The 19379-nt window shown below is 39.2% G+C and overlaps 1 protein-coding gene across 1 annotated transcript in view; it reads left to right on the top strand.

The window, feature by feature from the left end:
- Positions 1-242: 242 nt before the first annotated feature.
- Positions 243-19379, top strand: part of LOC148742697 (uncharacterized) — a 68567-nt gene continuing 49430 nt past the window's right edge. Inside the window, exons 1-2 of the mRNA XM_088758326.1 lie at positions 243-518; positions 9478-9549. The gene's annotated coding sequence lies outside the window, so the exon portion shown is untranslated. The remainder of the gene's footprint in view (positions 519-9477; positions 9550-19379) is intronic.

Genomic DNA, 19379 nt, shown 5'->3' on the forward strand with positions numbered 1-19379 from the left:
TGTTGGTCGCTAAAAGAGGGGTCATAGTCCCAGGCGTTCCTTGCTTAAAAAGTGCGGAAACTGGGGATGAAAGTGTGACAAATTTCGTTACGTTGTCATGAGCTCGCTGTTTGTAAATAACATAATTTTACAGAATGCTGTGTTTGGTGAAGACCATGCGGCGAAGATTCCTGTCTTATACGCTCATCTCACATACAAACGCACACGCCGTTTGTGGTGTGCCCACGCTAAATGATGTCGGGCGTTTTCGGAATGGGCCGGTCCACGAACTCTTATGGCTCGAAAGCTAGCCAAATGTGCAAAGTTCATAGTAGTTCTTCCGAGATAAGAAATGAGCCATATGTGAGTTCAAATTACCAAAACTCTGGCAAAACTGGAACAGCCGATGTAACAACAGACTATGATGCGGAGACGAACACCTCACGTGCTGATAAAATTAGAATGTTCGCGAACCAACTTCGAAGGTGGCGCGAACAACAGCGAATTGGATTAGGATACTGACAGAAGCAACTTGAATAGTAAGGTTAAATATCTAAGCTTAGCTCTTCCGTTAAAAATCCTGTTTCAGTTATTGGATTTTATTGGGTTCAATACATGTAAAGTACGATTTGGTCTTTCGTACATAACCAATATTACTATTATACAAGCGATATATCGCGAATGTTGGTTTGCTTTTCCCATGGAGTTGTAAGTATTTAATAGAAGACATGATGATTACTGCCCTCTACTCGAAAAAGTTTTCAATATCACCACTGTACAGGAACATAATGATGTTACAGTGTCAATAAAAGTACAACAATTCAGATCTCGCTATGCATAGAATGTATATTAGAACTGCACTCGTGTTTTGTGCGAATGCTATAGCTTTAAATGAAGCTCCAGTGAATGCTCCTCTAGTGTCTAGTTCATTGTGGAAAACCGTGAGATTTGGAAGTTAAATCGTGAGACCATGAGATGAGTCTTGAAATCGTGAGTCTCACGACGACATCGTGAGAGTTGGAAGGTCTACTTACATATCTCAAATGGACAATAACAAATCTATAGGCCCTTGCAGTATTCCAGTTACATTGCTAAAAGTTCATGAAACCATATTTCTCCACTTTTTTCGTCCCTAATTAATGATTCTTTTCTCTGTGGCAGTTTTCCAAATGAACTTAAATTGACAAGAGTTACTGTGATTTTTTAAGAAAAGCTCTAGACAAGACTGATAATTATAGGCCAATATCAGTGCTATCTTTTTTAAGGAAAATATATGAAAAAGATATGTAGAAGTGCCTCTATGGTTATCTTGAATGTCATAATGTTCTCTACTCACTTCATTTTGGCTTCAGGCAGAAGTGTTCAACCAATCACACACTCATAAGTATCACTGAATCTATTTGTTACTCAATTGACAACATTGAGTTTGGCTGTGGTATTTTCATTGATTTATAAAAAGCCTTTGATACAGTAAATCAAAGTATTCTTTTGTTGAAATTGCATCATTATGGATAAAGAGGTAAAGTCTATGATTGGTTTCAGTGTTATCTATCCAACAGAGAACAATTTGTGTGTGTTAATGATCACGACACTGATTCCCCATCAGTCACTTGTGGGGTTCCTCTAGGATCTGTTCTTGGACCTTTTTTGTTTTTGTTTTAAATCAATGACTTCATTACCTAATGCTTCAAAATTGCTTACCTTTCACTTATTTGCATATGACACTAACATTTACTGCTCTTGTAAGAACCTTAACAATCTTGAACTAAAGTTAAATAGTGTGCTAAAAGCAGTTGCAGAGTGGATGAAATCTAACAGACTAGCACTTAGTATTCTCAAAACAAATTTTATTCTCTTACATTCTCAAAAATAAAACGACACAAGTCATTTAACCTTATTATTGATGGCTTGAATATCCAACAAGTTTCCACGGTAAAATATCTAGGTGTTACCTTTGACTCAAGTCTGACATGGAAGATTCATATTGATGAGCTCCGCCTAAAACTGTCAAAAACTGTAAGAACCTCAAAATTGAGTTACTATGTTGGCATTGATATACCGTATTTATTCGCCTATAAGGCGAGACCCTAAACTTCTTCATGTCAGCAGCTGTTGCATTGAAATAAAAATAAACACAAAACATTCGGCTATAAGCCGAGAACTAATAATTGCAAAGTACTCCACGCGTGTCGTTAACTGAGATGAATTAACATAAAGCGAAAACAAAAGGAGCTTCCCTCTTGGGAAACATGCAACCAAAAAGTAGGTTATTTACTCATTTGTTATTCTTGGGTTTCAGGTGACGTCACAAGCTTTGCTGAAGTTAGTGTCCGCCATGTTGGTGTCCCTCGGGTGTCAAATTTATGAATAATTAGTCGATTTCTATGGTGAAGCCCTCTCTCTTATCGCCGTATTATTTCGCCAACTACATGAATATCCAGAAAGAAAAAAGGGATAAAAGTATCTGGCATTCATCTTAAGGTATCCCAGTGCTCTCTGAGTATGCCGAAAGCTTAGAGAGTTGGAAGGAAAGATGTTTTCAAAAGATCTCGGTCATCGGGGTTGACCCTGCAAGCATACCAGCCGAGAAGTTTAGTCCAAAATGCTTGCCTCCTGTGGAAGTGTCGGACGTGCTGAGTTACCTCGTTCTTGAGACCATCTTCTACACCAAGAAGCAGTTCAAGGCGTTCAAGAGCCTAGAGGCGTTTAATCAAATGATGTCGGGATTTGTAACCTCAGTTGTAGGCAAAGTAATCGTCGGAAAGTATGTCGTGAGAGCACGAGTTTGGCATTCACATCATGTGAACATTTGGGTCATTTCCGAAAACGATGGGACTATTTTGTCAGCCCATTGCTTGGGATGCAAAGCTGGACTGGCTGAGGCATGCTCACATATCGCGAGTGTTTTATTTTATGTTAGAGGCAACTACTCGAATTCATGGCAAGCTCGCTGGGTGTCACGAAAACTCAGACACCGAAAACTCAGATCCCTCGAAGTGTTCTCCAAGCTTCCGAAGTGCTCCATAATTCGATAGTGCATAGCATAAAGCATGAACCAATTGTTTTATAAGATAACCGGTGGAATAATGCAACAAATCCGACGCGAAAGACGGAGAACAATTTCAAGAGTGATTCTTCAGTGAAGCGAATCGTGACGGCGATGATGCCGAGTCTTCTTTCCCGTTGTTTTTCTCTTTCTGCCTCATTTAAGAAGTCTAGCCCAAGGGTCGCAAAATTGTCTTCGTTTTGGGACTGGTGGGCCGAGTCTCTGTTTGTATCAATTATTATCGCGAAATATTTAAGAATTTTAACAGAGCGACAACAAGGATCTGTGCGACGAAGTACAAAAAAGTAAACAAACGTCCCTTTCGGCTCGTCAAAATCACGCCACATTTGAATACTTTGGTGTTGGAGCGAGCGCATTTGATCCAGTTAACTGTGAACGAAAAGCTCAAAATTAACGGGAAAAATGGAGTAAATCTAAGCGAAATGAAGTCTTGTGTCACTCTAAAATGTTTTAATGCTCAACCATCGGACGATTTTGCGAAACGTACGACTTGAGGCCTTGTTTTTTTCTGCTTCAATTGGATCAAGACCCAAAAGGTCAACATACACGCGGCATTACCAGGAGTGATCATGAGTCGAGTTTATCTCTTGAATTTTCGAGGGGTCTGAGTTTTCGGGGTGTGAGTTTTCGTGACACCCCAAGCTTGCTTGCACTCAGGTAAAATGCTCATGGACTTTGCCGACATATGGCAATGAAGTGCCGTATGCGAGGGCTAAAGACATCGATTTCTCATCGGCTAAAAAGCTCAAAGAAAAGCTCGACCAAAAAATCGCGCATCTACAACAGCCGCAAGCCTCGAACCATACAACAACTTTTAGTTCCTCCTGTTCTTCCCCTTGATTTGTAGTGATCTAAGGTATAGCGCATTAGATCATATATCTAATTAATTTTGCGCTATAGAAATAATAAAATTATTAAATTATTATACGAAAAAATCCTTAGTCTTTATGCTTTCCACTTTTGCTAGAACAGCCAACCACAATGTATAAAACCATCCCTTCTTTCTCACATGAACTCTTCGTTAGATACGGTTTGTTTACGCTCGAGGGACACCAAGATGGCGGATAGTAACCGTTGCTAAGGTATTGGTCACGTGGGTGAAACCCAAGGATTGGTCGTTTAATTGAAAGTAACAACAAATCACAGATAAGTTGAATTTAATGTGTAAATAAATAGAACCATGCGTGACATAACAAAACATTCACCTGAGTTCAGACTCCTGTCTCAAACAATCGCTCTTTCAAAGTTATCGTAATCGATCATCAAGCCGAAAGTTCGTCGTTCTTCATACAACTTAGCGTTCAAACTAAAAGTCGTTGCTGAAGCAGAGGCCGTCGAGAACAACTCCGAGATCGCTAGAGATTACGGAATCAGTGAATCGATGGTGCGTCGCTCGCGAAAAGATCAAGCGAACCTGTTTGATGGTGAGCTTAAAATGTCAGCAAAGCGAAAGACAATGGGCTGCTTTTCGCCAAAGTATCCTGAATTGGATCAAACACTACTGGACTGGTTTTCAAAGCAGAGGAGACAAGGTAAGTCTTTCGCTTCTTTAAAACAATGAAAAGCTTCGATCAGCTGATATCTGTCAGATCGTGTTGCAATGTTTACACAAACCGTGGAAATGACCGCTTCTGATTGGCCAGTTTTTCATGTTGTCAAAACAAGTCAAAATTGATCTCTTTTATCTTTTACAGGAATTGCTGTAAGCGGATTAATTCTACGGCTAAGGGCCTGATTACATGAGCCGAGCTGATTTCTTTTGTTTTCACGCTTTGGCGAACACCAAAACAAAAGAAATCAGCCCGGCTAACAGGGCCAGCCCGGCTCATGTAATCAGGCCCTAAAAGCGGATGAGTTGAGCAGTGATCCAGACTTCAAAGCCCCACTGGGTTGGTACCAGAGATGGAAAAAGCGCCATTCCATCAGCCTTCGCACTAAGACAACCCTGGCCCAGCGACCCCCCACAAGATCTGGAAGAAAAGATCATCCAGTTCCATCTGTTCGTGATCGCACTTCGGCAGCGGTATGGCCATTCGCTCTCCAGGCTGTTCAATATGGATGAAACTCCAATGCGATTCGAGCTTTCGTCGAGCGGAACCCTTGAATTCAGTGGCAGCAGAACAGTTCCAGTGAAGTCTTGCGGCGCCGAGAAGAGGAGCTTTACAGTCACACTCGCAGTCGCCGCCGATGGCAAAAAACTTCCACCTTCCGTGATCTTCAAAGGTGTTCGCACTCCAAGAGACCTCGCTGTTCCAGACACTGTTCGAGTTTCGTTCCACATGAAGGGCTGGATGGATGAAAAAGGTAGGAATTTGTCACATTTCTATTTCATAGCTCACTGGTAATTGATGTTATGCTCAAATGACTGATATTCGCATTCTGTCAATTTATTCTAATTGGGTATTCTGTTATTTATTTCAGGAGTGAAGGAGTGGATTCGTACTTGTTTGCCACGGAATCCTCGCGATGAACGGTCACTGCTTGTATGGGATTCTTTCCGAGACCATCTGACAGAGTCGGTGAAAGCAGACCTACAACGGCGCAAGATCGACGTAGGTGTTATTCCAGGCGGCCTGACTCCAGTCCTGCAGCCATTAGACAAATGCCTCAACAAACCATTCAAGGACTACATGCGGCGAAAGTACCTTTACTGGATGATGACAGGTCCCTTCGAGTACACGCCAGCGGGAAAGAAGAAGGCCCCGTCGAAAAACGTGGTCCTTCGTTGGGTGAAGCAGTCATGGGAAGAGATTCCGGAAGAGATGGTGAGAAGATCGTTCAAAACGTGCGGGATCTCAAACGCTCTCGATGGAACAGAAGACGACGCCATCTACGACGACGAAATGACTGAGGTAGCTGATGATAACATGGAGGATGAGTTTGAGACTGACAGCGAAGAAGACGACGATGACTAAAAACTTCAATGTCACAAACTTCAACTTCACAAACAAAACGGCCCCTTTAGGAGCCATCACATAAATTAAAGTCAATGACCAATAATGATTTACATGTACCTACCTTTCGTGATCTCGGAAATTTGTGTTTGTTGATAATCGCTCGGCTTATAGTCGAATAAACATTGAATTTCGAGTCTTGTTAGGCACCCGTAAATATTTTTTGGCGAAAATACTCGGCTATAAGCCGAACCCCCTACCTTGGCGAGAATTTACCTGTTCTCAGTTTAATTTGTTGGAAAAATCGCTCGGCTTATAGGCGAATAAATACGGTACTTCGTATGCTCTATTATTCACTAATCTACCCCTTTCTCACTTATGGTATCCTAGTTTGGGGTTTAACCTATCCCACTTATTTAAAGCCAGTGATTACTTTACAAAAGCATATAGTCAGAGTTATGACATTTTCTGAAGCAGCATAACACTTAGAACTACTGCTGAAATCTCTCAACCTCTTCAAAATTCTCTGACATAATTTATTTTGAGGTTCTTTCTTTTAAACAAAAAACATATGAAATACATATATATATGAACTGCGGTTATGAAACGTATATGTGCACGATCCTTCGCAGTAAAGCACTATTTAAGCAATAGTGAAAATCAGACCTGAAAAAAAATTCAGGCCTGTACGGGATTCGAACCACTGACCTCTGCGATACTAGTGCAGCGCTCTACCAATTGAGCTAACAAGCCAACTGGGAGCAGGCCATCAGATTAATTCGACATAAACCCGTAGATGATAAATCAAACAACAAACATATGAAATACATATATATGAACTGCGGTTATAAAACGTATATGTGCACGATCCTTCGCAGTAAAGCACTATTTAAGCAATAGTGAAAATCAGATCCTTCCTCTACGAAAATCAAATCCTTCCACTACGAACTTTATTACCCACTAAAACACGCGCAAGTAAAAAAACAGAAGGTGAGAAAGCGCTAGAGGGAGATACCGCGCTTGTTAACATGCGAACATTTCTGACCACAAGATACAAATAATTATGAAAAATTAAGTAAATAATAAATATCGCTCACTCTGATTTTCACTATTGCTTAAATAGTGCTTTACTGCGAAGGATCGTGCACATATACGTTTCATAACCGCAGTTCATATATATGTATTTCATATGTTTGTTGTTCGATTTATCATCTACGGGTTTATGTCGAATTAATTTGATGGCCTGCTCCCAGTTGGCTTGTTAGCTCAATTGGTAGAGCACTGCACTAGTATCGCAGAGGTCAGTGGTTCGAATCCCGTACAGGCCTGAATTTTTTTCAGGCCTGATTTTCACTATTGCTTAAATAGTGCTTTACTGCGAAGGATCGTGCACATATACGTTCTTTCTTTTGTTTATCAGTGGTCCCAAAAAAATTTTCTTCTCCTTCTCTCCTTCTTCAATTGTTAGATATCCTTAGTGATAATGAATTTTAAATTATTTTTATTTTGTTTCTGTTCTCTTATTGTACTGTATTCCTTATATTGATATTTGTAACACTTTGTAATAATTATAATCTTCTCTAGTACACTGTGTTCGCGTGAGTTTAAATAAAGTGATTGTTTGAATTGATTGATTCAAACCCTAAACTCTCTAGTTTCTTTTCCATATCAAGCATGGCAGATTTAAAAAAGCATCCAACAAAGATTACTTAGACAGGAGAACACTATCAAAAATCCTTCCACTACGAACTTTATTACCCACTAAAACACGCGCAAGTAAAAAAGCAGAATGTGAGAAAGTCGCTAGAGGGAGATACCGCGCTTGTTAACATGCGAACATTTCTGACCACAAGATACAAATAATTATGAAAAATTAAGTAAATAATAAATATCGCTCACTTTTTTGAACCCTTGGCATTTTGGCCTTAATGCGCGACAAAAACCTAGAATCAGTTCCTTTGGAGACCGAAACCTTGATGCCCGTTTTTACGCGAGTTATCTTTACTTAAACGAATTAAAAGAGTATCTAGTTCTGTCATATTTTGATGAAACTTAGCGAGAATATTCGTCGAAACATTTTCTTTTCTCTAACTTTTATATAGATTCCCTCGGGAACCTAGAGGAATATCGAAAAAGCGTCGCATCCTTTTTTTAGCCTTTTATTCGCTGAGTGATAGGGCCTGATTTCATGAGCCGAGCTGGCCCGGTTAGCCGGGCTGATTTCTTTTGTTTTCACGCTTTGGCGAACACCAAAACAAAAGATATCAGCCCGGCTAACAGGGCCAGCCCGGCTCATGTAATCAGGCCCATACAGTCCGGTTTGTTTGAGTGTCCGCTGTAACGCGAAGGCTGGTAATTCAGTTCAACATATACCGTCAGTTTTGTCTTTCAAGGCCTGCACGCGCTAACCAAAAGAAAACCTATCAAAACTTTTGTTATTTCAGATGCACTATAAGCGCTAACTTTACAATGGCATATAGTTTTTCATGGTTTCCTCTATAGAAACACGCATGGAACGATTTTTCCGGGGGGCACCCTCTTTTGCTGACAGTAACCCTAAATCAGTAATCCGGCGAAAACATCTCGCTGATTCTCAGAAATTCCGTCTTGACTGTTTCAGTTTTTAAGACTAGTAAAGGCTGAGAAAATCTAAAAGGTCAAAGAGCATAGGATTTCTCTAATTTTGACCGCTGACGTAAACTTTATTACGACTTCTTACACCCTGCGTGGGTTTTTACATTAGTAAACCGATAGAAAGTGTGGTTTTTTGCAGAATCAGTTGGTTACATTGAGTATATTCATATGATATGGAAAAATAAAGTGACCCTCGTAAAAGAAAATGGACACAAATCAATAGAACAATGTGTGAAAAGCTTCAGTTTACCTAATACTCCGTTGTTAAGTCTTCCATAATGTTGCTTTTTTTTCATTGTTAGCAACGACAATTTTATCCATGGGATTGTAACCATTCTAGCGAAAGTGGCGGCAATAAAATATTTCACGGAGGAGGGAGTGGCTTTTGAAGTGGATTATGATCTTTAATACACTGTCGACTTCAGTAATTTCTGTAGCTATTTAAAACAGTCGTCGATGATGAATGAAGGGGAGGGGGGGGGAGGATAATCGAAAACCGGTGGGTTCATATCCTTCATGGTGACACAAAAATCATAAAATTCTAAATTTTCACGTTTACCTTTTGATGCACCAATCCAGGAAAATCTTGAATTATCTGTCTATATAATACTTCTACCAAAGAGTTTTATCTTGGCTAGGTGTATGACGAATCCCACTTCTTATCTATCGAAGAAACCTTCCTTCAAACCTTATCGACCAATGTTATTTGTTTCAGTGGAGATAGGAAATTAAAGTTAACTGATATTCGGTAACGTTAAGGCCCATCCTTACCTATGTAATTCGAGGTGAAAATCAAATCAGCAGCTTTTTTAGCCCTCTCCATCCGGTAAGAGTCGTATAAGTTCTAAGCGATATCTAACAGTGCAAATCTAGCTATCTGATAGAACATTTTTTTGTTGACAGGGACTTGTCCAATAATCAGTTAAAGAACCTATCCCTGGGAGTTTTTTGGCGTAATGGGAGGCTCGAAAGACTGTAAGTACCAATATAAATTTTTAATTACTGCTGTAACATCCACGCGAGTAATGGGAGGGACAGAAACAGTCTTACACAGAATTGCATTCCTTGCAAATGAAAAATTTATAGTCAGTGGAGAAAAGAATCAATGGCGAGCAATAAAACACAACCGGTCTAATTCTACATCCCCGCCCCTATGTCCCCCGGTCCGCTCTCACAAATCTATCACCCGCCAAACGAGGACTAGAAGCTGACCTCTGGAAAGAAACTCTGCACTATGAACGCTCGCAGTACGAACTCTATGCCATAGCTTGAAGCATGGTCTTTCTGGTTTTTTGAATCCCGATGGTTAAATTTGACTGAAAACAAACGTTTTTATGTGGAGAAGGTTCCCACTTTTAAGGTTTCATCAAGGCGAGAGAAATCGATAATTATCGTATTTCTCGTTTGATTTGTAAAAATCATATCAGAAAAGTGATTTTGACGAAGGTTTGCACTGTCCAGAGCCAAGTTTTATTGAACGTAGAACTGCCGGAAGCGATCACTGATTGTAACCATACAGTGGATCTGACTATCACTAGAAATGATAACCACATCGGCATGTGTCGGCCGCAATCTTGGAATCGCGGTCTATCAAAGAGCGCACAGCACCTACGCTATGGCAATTTATAACTTAAGCGAAACATTACTTTAACTCGATAAAGAACCTGATGGGAACACTTGCACTGTTACATGGTGCTTCGACAGCTTTCTTGATTTTATTAACAACATTTAGATTGGGGTGAATCCCAAATAACTGCTCTTTGGAGTAAATGGAAACTCAAATCGACGACCTTATGAATTTCATAAGTTACTTTACTACACAATGACAGTCCCATTTGTAAAAGCGCAAAAAGTGAACTGATTCAGTTGTTTTTGAATAATCTCTAGTTTTTTTTAGTCTAATAAACTCCTTTCTCATTGTGATCGTTATCTCAGTAATAATTTAGTTCGGGTGCAGTACAAATATAACCTGACAGTGACATTCCGATAACAGTCCGATTTGTAAAAGCGAAAAAAAAATAAGTGAACTAATTTAGTTGTATTTGAATAATCTCTAGTTCTTGACCGCTTTCTCAGAAGTACTCGCTATGTATGAGTATGTTCTTCATAGTCATAATGCTTAAACTACAATAAAACTCGAGGGGTATTCAATGACAAAAAAATGTTTGTTGATTTTAAATGGTTTGGCAGAAACTCGGACGCAAACAGCCGTTGTAGGCTTTAGCTTTTTCAATAGCTAGGTTTTAAAACTCGAGGGCAAAGTGTGATAAAACGAAACAATAGCACAAACAATAGCTGGCGAGGCCTTTGTTTCGTAACTCCGCCCTGACAAGTTAATGAGCTAAAGTAGTATTCCCTGTGGGTGAAAGGGCGCCAGATCTCGTCCAATAAAAATCAACAAGTTTATGCTTCGACGCTAAGAGTACAGATCTATAATTTTTCGCTACAAGTTCGGGTGCAGTACGAAGATAACCTGACAGTCACATCCATTGAATTGTTGGACCGGGCTTCAAAGATCAGAGTTTTTCATTTAATTACACTTGTGCAAGTGCTTCGGGCACTTTTAGCGATCGTCACTTATCTAGCAACAAATTTGTATGAAAGCGATTTGGGGATATAGAATAGAGAATCCAAACCGCCGGCTACTCAGTCCCAACTAATACGCTGACGCCTGGTTTTAATTTTAAATAGTGGGTGATTGACACCCGTTCCTATCGACATATTAGTTGGAGCCTCTTGTTTGCTCAAATCAGCAATCCTTGAAAAAAAACAAATCTTGCTGATTCTTGGAATATTTCCGTCATCGACTGTTTCGGTTTCGGAGACTAGCTAAGGGCTGAGTTAATTTTAAAAAAATAGATAGCAAGACGTTTCCTTTAATACCTAAGAGAATGAATGAATAACACCTTTATTTAAAAATAAATAGAAATCCCAGCATCAGGGTAGTCCCATCAGAACGTAAAGCTCTGCTATCAATAGGAGCCCCGGTGAATAGGATCCAAAAATAAATATAATAGAATAAAAAATCCATACAATACAATATTGCAGAAAATTCTAATTAACGTGACTATTATAAACAACACATCCATGATAAAAAAAAGATTTCTTGGCTGTTTCAGTTCTAACGCGAGGCAAATGAAGCAAATTTCCCTGTCTTGTTCTGGTATTATTAAAATTAAAATATTGCTTAAAAAATTGAGGACAATTACCAGATATACATTTATTAACCAGTTTAAAAGTATGTTCGTCTCTTTTCGACTGTAATACAGGTCATTTAAGATCCATTAAAGCTTGACCACTACCCTTAGATTTTTAAACAATTTTGGATGCCCTTCTTTAAAAATTATCCAGCAGTCTGGCATTGCTCACTCCACAACAATTCCATACAGTCTCACCATAGTCAAATATTGGACGAATGAATGATAGATACAAAGTGTTGGCAGCATGACAAGTTAAATCTCTTGGCAATGGAGATAGCATACCTAGCCTTTTGCCAGCTTTAGATATAATGTGCTGAGTGCGGGGAGCCAAAGAGATAATAATAATAATAATAATAATAATAATAATAATAGTAATAATAATGATAATAATAATAACTTTATTTCTATAGCGGTATATACAAAAGCTCTATATCGCTTCAGTTTACAATCTAATAAATATTTAACTAACAATCTTACCAAGACAAAATCAATTAAAAGCAAGTCTGAAAAGATAAGTTTTCAATCTAGATTTAAAGACGTCAACTGATCGACTTAATTCAATGTCTAAGGGAATATCATTCCAGTGCTTTGGGGCAGCGACCGAGAAGGCCCGGTCCCCATAGCTCTTCAGGCGCACATTCGGTACTTCTAATAAATGTTTGCTAGCTGACCTAAGATTTCTTGTAGGGCTATATGGGACTATAAGTTGACTTAGATACAGAGGCGCCAGACTATTGAGAACTTTAAAAGTTAACAGTAATACTTTAAAGGTAACTCGCTGCTCCACAGGTAACCAGTGTAGCTCCTTAAGGACGGGGCGAATGTGTGCAGTCCTCGGTTGCCCAACTGCGAGGCGTGAGATAGCCTCATCAAATATAATACCAAGATAAGTGAACTTGTTCACCCGTGTTAAACTTTGTCCGTTATAATTAATAACAAAGTCGTTATGTTTAGACAGCTTAGAATGAGTTTCAAACAGCATGGCTTCAGATTTGGTGGTATTAAGAAATAAGCTATTCACTTGGAGCCATTCACCCAATGTATTTAGGTCTTGATTCAGATTATCTTCGATGACTTTCGAGTTAAAACCGGCACAAAACAGAACAGTATCATCAGCATGCATGAGCACGTGACAAGACCTAATGCAGAGGGAAAGTCGTTAATATAAATAACAAAGAGTAAGGGGCCCAAAATAGAGCCTTGCAGAACACCAGATGTTAAGTGTAAAGGATGAGACAGAACACCACCAACGCCAACAACTTGGGTGCGGCCAGACAGATAGTCCTAAAACCAGTTCAGCTCTTTGCTTTTGATTCCAAAAGAGCGCAGTTTCCTCCAAAAAATAGAATGATCTATTGTGTCGAATGCCTTACGCAAGTCCACAAAAGCTGCTTCCGTCATGAAACCCAGATCAATATTTCGCCGGATTGTGTCCGCGAAAGACAGAGCTGCAAATGCTGTTGAGTGTCGTTTGCGAAATCCACATTGGAATGGACTGAGTAGATGGTTTTCTTGTAAATAGCTCACTAGTTGAGTATGCACCACTCGTTCAAGTAACTTAGATATTGTAGGTAAGATAGATATGGGGCCATAATTGTTAACATTTTCTTTCTTCCCTTTCTTAAATAATGGAATAACATAGGCAGCTTTCCAGTCGTCAGGAACTTTGCTCTGAGACAGTGAAGCATTAATTATTACTGTAATAGGTTTTGTGACTATTGCAGAAGCGTCCTTTAGAAGTCTTGGTGGAACATTATCTAAGCCCACAGCTTTTCCTGATTTAAGTCGTCGGATTTCAAACAGAACAGCAGTTTTAGAACTATCAGTAAACAGAAAAGCAGCGTTCGTAGCTTCTGTTAAAGATATACTTGACGAGAGTTTCGATGCAGCATTTACAACGATTTGCAAAGGTTGACAGCTGTATTTACGAATGTATTGTTGAAATAATTTGTAATTGAGCTCTTTTCAGTTATTACTTGACCGTCGACTTTGAGTTTTGGAGATGGTTCTTTGCTTTCGGAGGGAAGGATTTTCTTAACTGTTCGCCAGAATGAGTTGGGATCGCCAGTATTCTCGTCGGTGAGCCTTCGATTGTATTTTTCCTTTTCCTTTCTTATTAAATTAGTAACTCGATTTCTTTGAAAGCGGTATCTTTTCCAATCTGAGGGAGGTCTGGTAGTGTGAGCTTTTTTCTGTGAATAATCTCTCTGTCTCATTTGACGTTTGATACAAATACTGAGCCAAGGACAATTGTTTAAATCCCTAAAGCGTTTAACAATAGTGGGGGCGTGACGTTCTGCTATGTTGCTAAACTTTTCTTTGAAGGACTGTCAAAGCTCATTAACGTCCTTATTGTTACCGTGGTCATTTGGAAGAACAAAATCTGTGTTTTTCAAATCCTAGAGGAATTTATCTGGGTCGTAATTTGCATAGTTTCGAAATGTTTTGAGTTGCGGTGGAGCTTTTTTCCAATTGATCTTTCTCACACAAAAAGTCATTTCATGATCGCCTATGCTAGCACCAGTGACGATCCCAGATGGTTTGTAGCGATCAGATCAATCACCGTTCTAGATTCCGCGGTGACTCTTGTGGGCTCCTTGATTATTTGAGTAAACTGCAGCGATTTAAATAAAGATTTAAGATGTCTAAATTCTGGCATAGTTGTGCGTTTCGACGCGAGGTCGGTGTTCCAATCCCCAAGTAAAACTACTTCTTGACCCTTTGAAACAGTAGTGTTTAGGGTGTTATTCATTTTTGAACAAAATTCTTTATCATAATAATTAGATGAGTTTCGCGGTCGATAGAAAGAACCAGTTAAAAAACTGCGTGACTTTGGAGGGAAAACGTCAAGCCAAATTCCTTCCATGTCGGGCCTTTCAAGGTCATCTCTTCTGTCCACCATAACATCATTGCGAACGTAAAACGCTACGCCTCCACCAAGAGACGTGTCACTTTATTCGCTGAGGGGATGCTATGCACCCAGTCTGAGCAATTCTCTCATATGCTAGGCAAAGAGAACATTCTAATTGTAAGGGGCGTAGAGATAGTGCGTTTCTCAACCATTTTCAATAACATAAGTATGTGCTTGGGCAAAAAGCTGTAATACTGAGAATGACTTTAAAAGCTAGTATATTTAAAAACAGTCGGAGACTGGCCTCTCAGTCTTTAGATCCAAAGAGTCCTCGAGATCCAGAACTGACGAGCAGTAAGAATAGCGAGATCTGAAAGACCTTAATTGAAGCTATTTGACGGTACTGATAGGCTCAGATGAATTATACTAGCTTACTTTTAGGTATAATGCTGTGGTCAGAGGATCGACTATAATTCCGGTATAATTACTAAAATATTTTGTATTGTATTGTATTGTATTGTAATCTTTATTTAGACACGATCAATTCATCAGCCTATAAAAATACATATCACATACGCTAAGATATTTAAAATTAAAACTACATACTATAACACTAAAGCTGTTTTCCGTGAATGCCGTGCGTTAGACTTAAAGAATGTCATTGATCTTACGTTTAAATAACCCCAGAGACTCTGTGTTCCTTATATCGCGTGGTAAACTGTTCCATAATGTGGCGCCATTGTAGCTAAAGCCTCTACTGTAATAATTAGTGCGCGGTAGTGGAACATTAAGCTTATTTTCAGAGTCCCTGAGGTCATAAGCAGAGTCATGCCACGTAAACTTTGAATATAGATACCGTGGAGCTAGCCCGTGCAGACATCTAAACATCATGGTGGCTTTATGGATTTCCTGCTGGCGTGCAAGATTTTTCTACCTTAAAAACTCGAGTAGCTCAGTTGCATCAGCATCATGGTTAGAGAATGTCAACACACGGGCTGCTCTATTCTGCAATTTCTGCAGTTTGTCTCGTAGCGTTTTCCCACAGCTACCCCAAACAATGTCACAGTAATCAAAGTGAGGTTTTACTAAAGCTTGGTAGATGAGATGTAAGGTTGATGCTGGGATCGGGCGCCTAGTTCGCTTTAGGGCCCCGATACCAGAGGCGATCTTTTTCGTTTTTTTTTCGATGTGACTATGCCAATCGAGTTTATCGTCTATTATTACACCAAGCGATTTTGTAGCTGTAACCTGGCTCACTTGAGTATTGTTCATTCTAATTGTTGGTGAAGCTGTGAGAGTATTCAGTCTCTGCCTCGACCCTATTAGCATGAATTCGGTTTTAGTCATGTTCAACGTGAGTTTTTTCGCTTGTAGCCAGTTGAAGACGTTTTCTAGGTCTTCATTTAGACAAAACTGAACGTTCTCAAGACTGCTTCCCGCATATGTGAGGTGCGTGTCATCGGCATACATTCTCGGTTTACAATTTGATAAGCAATTTGGGAGATCGTTGATATATAATAAGAACAATAAGGGACCGAGGATGGTCCCTTGAGGGACGCCGCAAGTCAACGAGTAGCTACTGGATAGCAACCCGTCGACAGAGCATTTTTGTGTTGGGTTTTCCAAATATGACTGAAACCATCTGAAAGATTTTCCATGTATACCATAATAGTTTAGTTTCGATAGAAGGATCTGATGATCAACAGTGTCAAAAGCTTTTTTCAAATCTAGTAAAATGACTCCATTGATTTTCTCGTTATCAATATTATATGCCCAAGAATCTGTCGCTTCCAACAAAGCTGTTACAGTTGAATGATTAGCACGAAACCCTGATTGGTTTTGACATAAAATATCGTGCTCTTCCAAATAGGCATATAACTGTTCATAAACTATCCTTCCAAACACCTTCGCCATTATTAGAATCACCGATATTGGGCGGTAATTGTTAGCATCACCGCGGTCACCCCGTTTATAAAGAGGGGTAATCCTTGCATATTTCCAGTCGTCTGGGAACGTCCCTTGGCTAATAGATTGATTGAAAATATCACATATCGGCACACAGATAAGATCAGCACATTCCCTGATAAACCTAGCGGATATTTTGTCAAGGCCTGTTGCCTTTGACTTGTCTAGTTTATTTCAAAGTGAAAATACTTTAGTTGGTTTGGTGGGTTGGAGCTTTAACCGTTTATCTGTTGCGGTAAGATATCTTTGATAGCTACCACTATCACAATTTATCTCACTGGCAAGTTTTGGACCAATATTAGCAAAGTGGTTATTGGATTCGTTTGATAGCTCCAACGGATTAGTTATCGTCAATCCGTTCACTTTTAGTGACGCCACTGGCGTTTTCCCAGATTTTCGAGAAGTTAGCTCGTTTATAGTCTGCCAGGTCTTTCGGGAGTCGCTGGTTAGCTTATTAAAACTATTTTGGTAATAAACTTGCTTAGCTGAGCGTATTTGCTTATTGACTATATTTCTTTGTTTCTTAAATAATGCCCAATCGTTAAGATCATTTGTCTTACTAGCTTTGATTTTTAATATGTCTCTATTATGCACAAGGTCTTTCAATTCAGAGGTAATCTACGGAGAACTCCGTGAACGAACGCGCGTCGTTTTCAGTGGGGCATGTTTGTAAGCGATAGCCAGAAATGTACATTTCCATTGCTGCCACATCACGTTTGGGTTGGAAGATTCGTATACATTATCCCAACATTGAGATAGAATATCATAACGAAACTTTTGGCGATCGAAATTTCGGAAATTTCTGTATGTAATAGAATTATGTCCGTCAGACATCCCATTCAGGGCAAGTTTTCTATATACATACACCATGCTATGATCACTTATTCCGATATGACAAACTCCCGAACATGCAATCTTATCCGAGCAGTTGGTGTAGATTAAATCAATTAGAGTTGATGAGGTGGGTGTTATCCTCGTCGGTTCAGAGATAAGCTGCTCGAGTCCGTAGACATCAGCAATACTCCTTAATTTGGATGTGTCATTGTCATATCGAGTAGTGATCATGTCACAGTTCATGTCTCCCAGTACAAAAAATTCTACATTTTCACTATCCAATTTCCCAATTAGGGATTCAAAAGGTGAAAAAATGCCAATAGGAGAGTCAGGTGGTCTGTACCAAGTAACAATCACAAAAGATTTTGAATTTGGCTCATGGATTTCCAAGCAAAGATTTTCTAGTGTATCCATGTGTAGGTCATTTCTTACGGTAAAGTTGATTGAAGTTTTTACATAGGAGCATACCCCTCCGCCGCATTTTGTTAGTCTATCGCGGCGTAGATGCGTCAAACTGCGTTACAAAAATTCAGAGAAATCCTGAATTATTTGTAAATGTAATAATCTAATCAGAGAATTTTATCTTGACATGTTGCATGGCTCCGATCCTGTAAAACCTAATGAGCCAATTCTGTTGAACGTACTTCTTTAAATAAGCACCTGCATGGGTACTCCTTCAAAATCTCGGCTGAAAAAAGGGAAGCTCATTGGAATGAGGGTGCTTCATAGGAGAGGCAACTTATTAACAAACTATTAGCATGTGCTGATTCAGCTGCAGTTGAAGCTTAAAAAGTTATACAGTAGATAAGGTGGCTATAGAAACAGGTTTTCTTGGTATTTAATAAAGCGAGGGAGGAGGGAAGGGGAGCGGGGGAGTTCAAAGCTTTATCTAACAGCGTATTTCAAACTTTCTCAGTTGATGATTCCTTTTTAATTGGGTAAGTTTGTATTCCCCGTGGTCAATCCTTATCGGAGCTTAGTCACAACATGAAAATCTTGTCAAATTGCTCACCCAAGGTTACGCTTTAAAGAAAATTGACGCTGTAAATAAATAAATAAATAAAAAAAAAAAAAATTTAAAAAATATGGGTCAAAAACCTTGTGAAGTATTTTCACTCCCTCAGCCTGTTGTTACATTAAGAGCACTGCGGTTTGGTTATTTCAATCTTTTCAATTCAATTTTCGGGGAGATTAAATAGGTTTCGGGTGCATTAATTATTACTTGAATCGGTTTAATTCGTCTAGTTTACTTGGTCACACAAAGCTTCTGTTTTACTACATATAAACGTTAATTGATATCATTTAATCTGGGGGTCAGTTTAATGTGCACTCTACTGTTAGGTCTATCGGTTTTTGTCATCCTGATCCGACCTGGGTCTTTCTACTAGAACTGTTACACTTCTCTAAGAGTTGTTTCGCCATTTTATGACTAGAAGTGAATTACTATTTCAGTTAAACCTCCTTCATCATATAAACATTTCTGTAAGCTACCTTAGCAACGCAATATATCTGAGAACTCAATCACTAAGTACAGAACAATATTGGTTCCGAATGTGCAGCATTGCAAGCTTATTCCAGCTTCGAATTCATTCAGGTGATCATTGTCAAACTCACTCTAATCTATATACCAAGAAAGAAGTCTTTTTCAATGGATTTATTTAATTAATTCCTGATCTTAGAACAAGAGGTCTGTCACATATATAATACTGATTGGATTCTACTCTGAAATTTGCCCACTTGTTGATTATTCATTTACAATATGTCTTAATTTTCACTTTCTCCAAATAAAATTTTGTTCCGAACCCCCACGGTTTTGTGGAGAGGTATACCTGTGGACAGCTCACCTCTCATAACTTTGAAATCTTCGATAAAGAGTGGGGCCAAAAGGTTTCCTTCAACTTTTTAAATCGTCTCTACAATCTCAACAACAATCTTTTCAAGCCAAGCTGTTCACT

The sequence above is a fragment of the Stylophora pistillata genome, chromosome 1 (assembly GCF_964205215.1).
Source record: "Stylophora pistillata chromosome 1, jaStyPist1.2, whole genome shotgun sequence".
NCBI classification, from domain to species: domain Eukaryota; kingdom Metazoa; phylum Cnidaria; class Anthozoa; order Scleractinia; family Pocilloporidae; genus Stylophora; species Stylophora pistillata.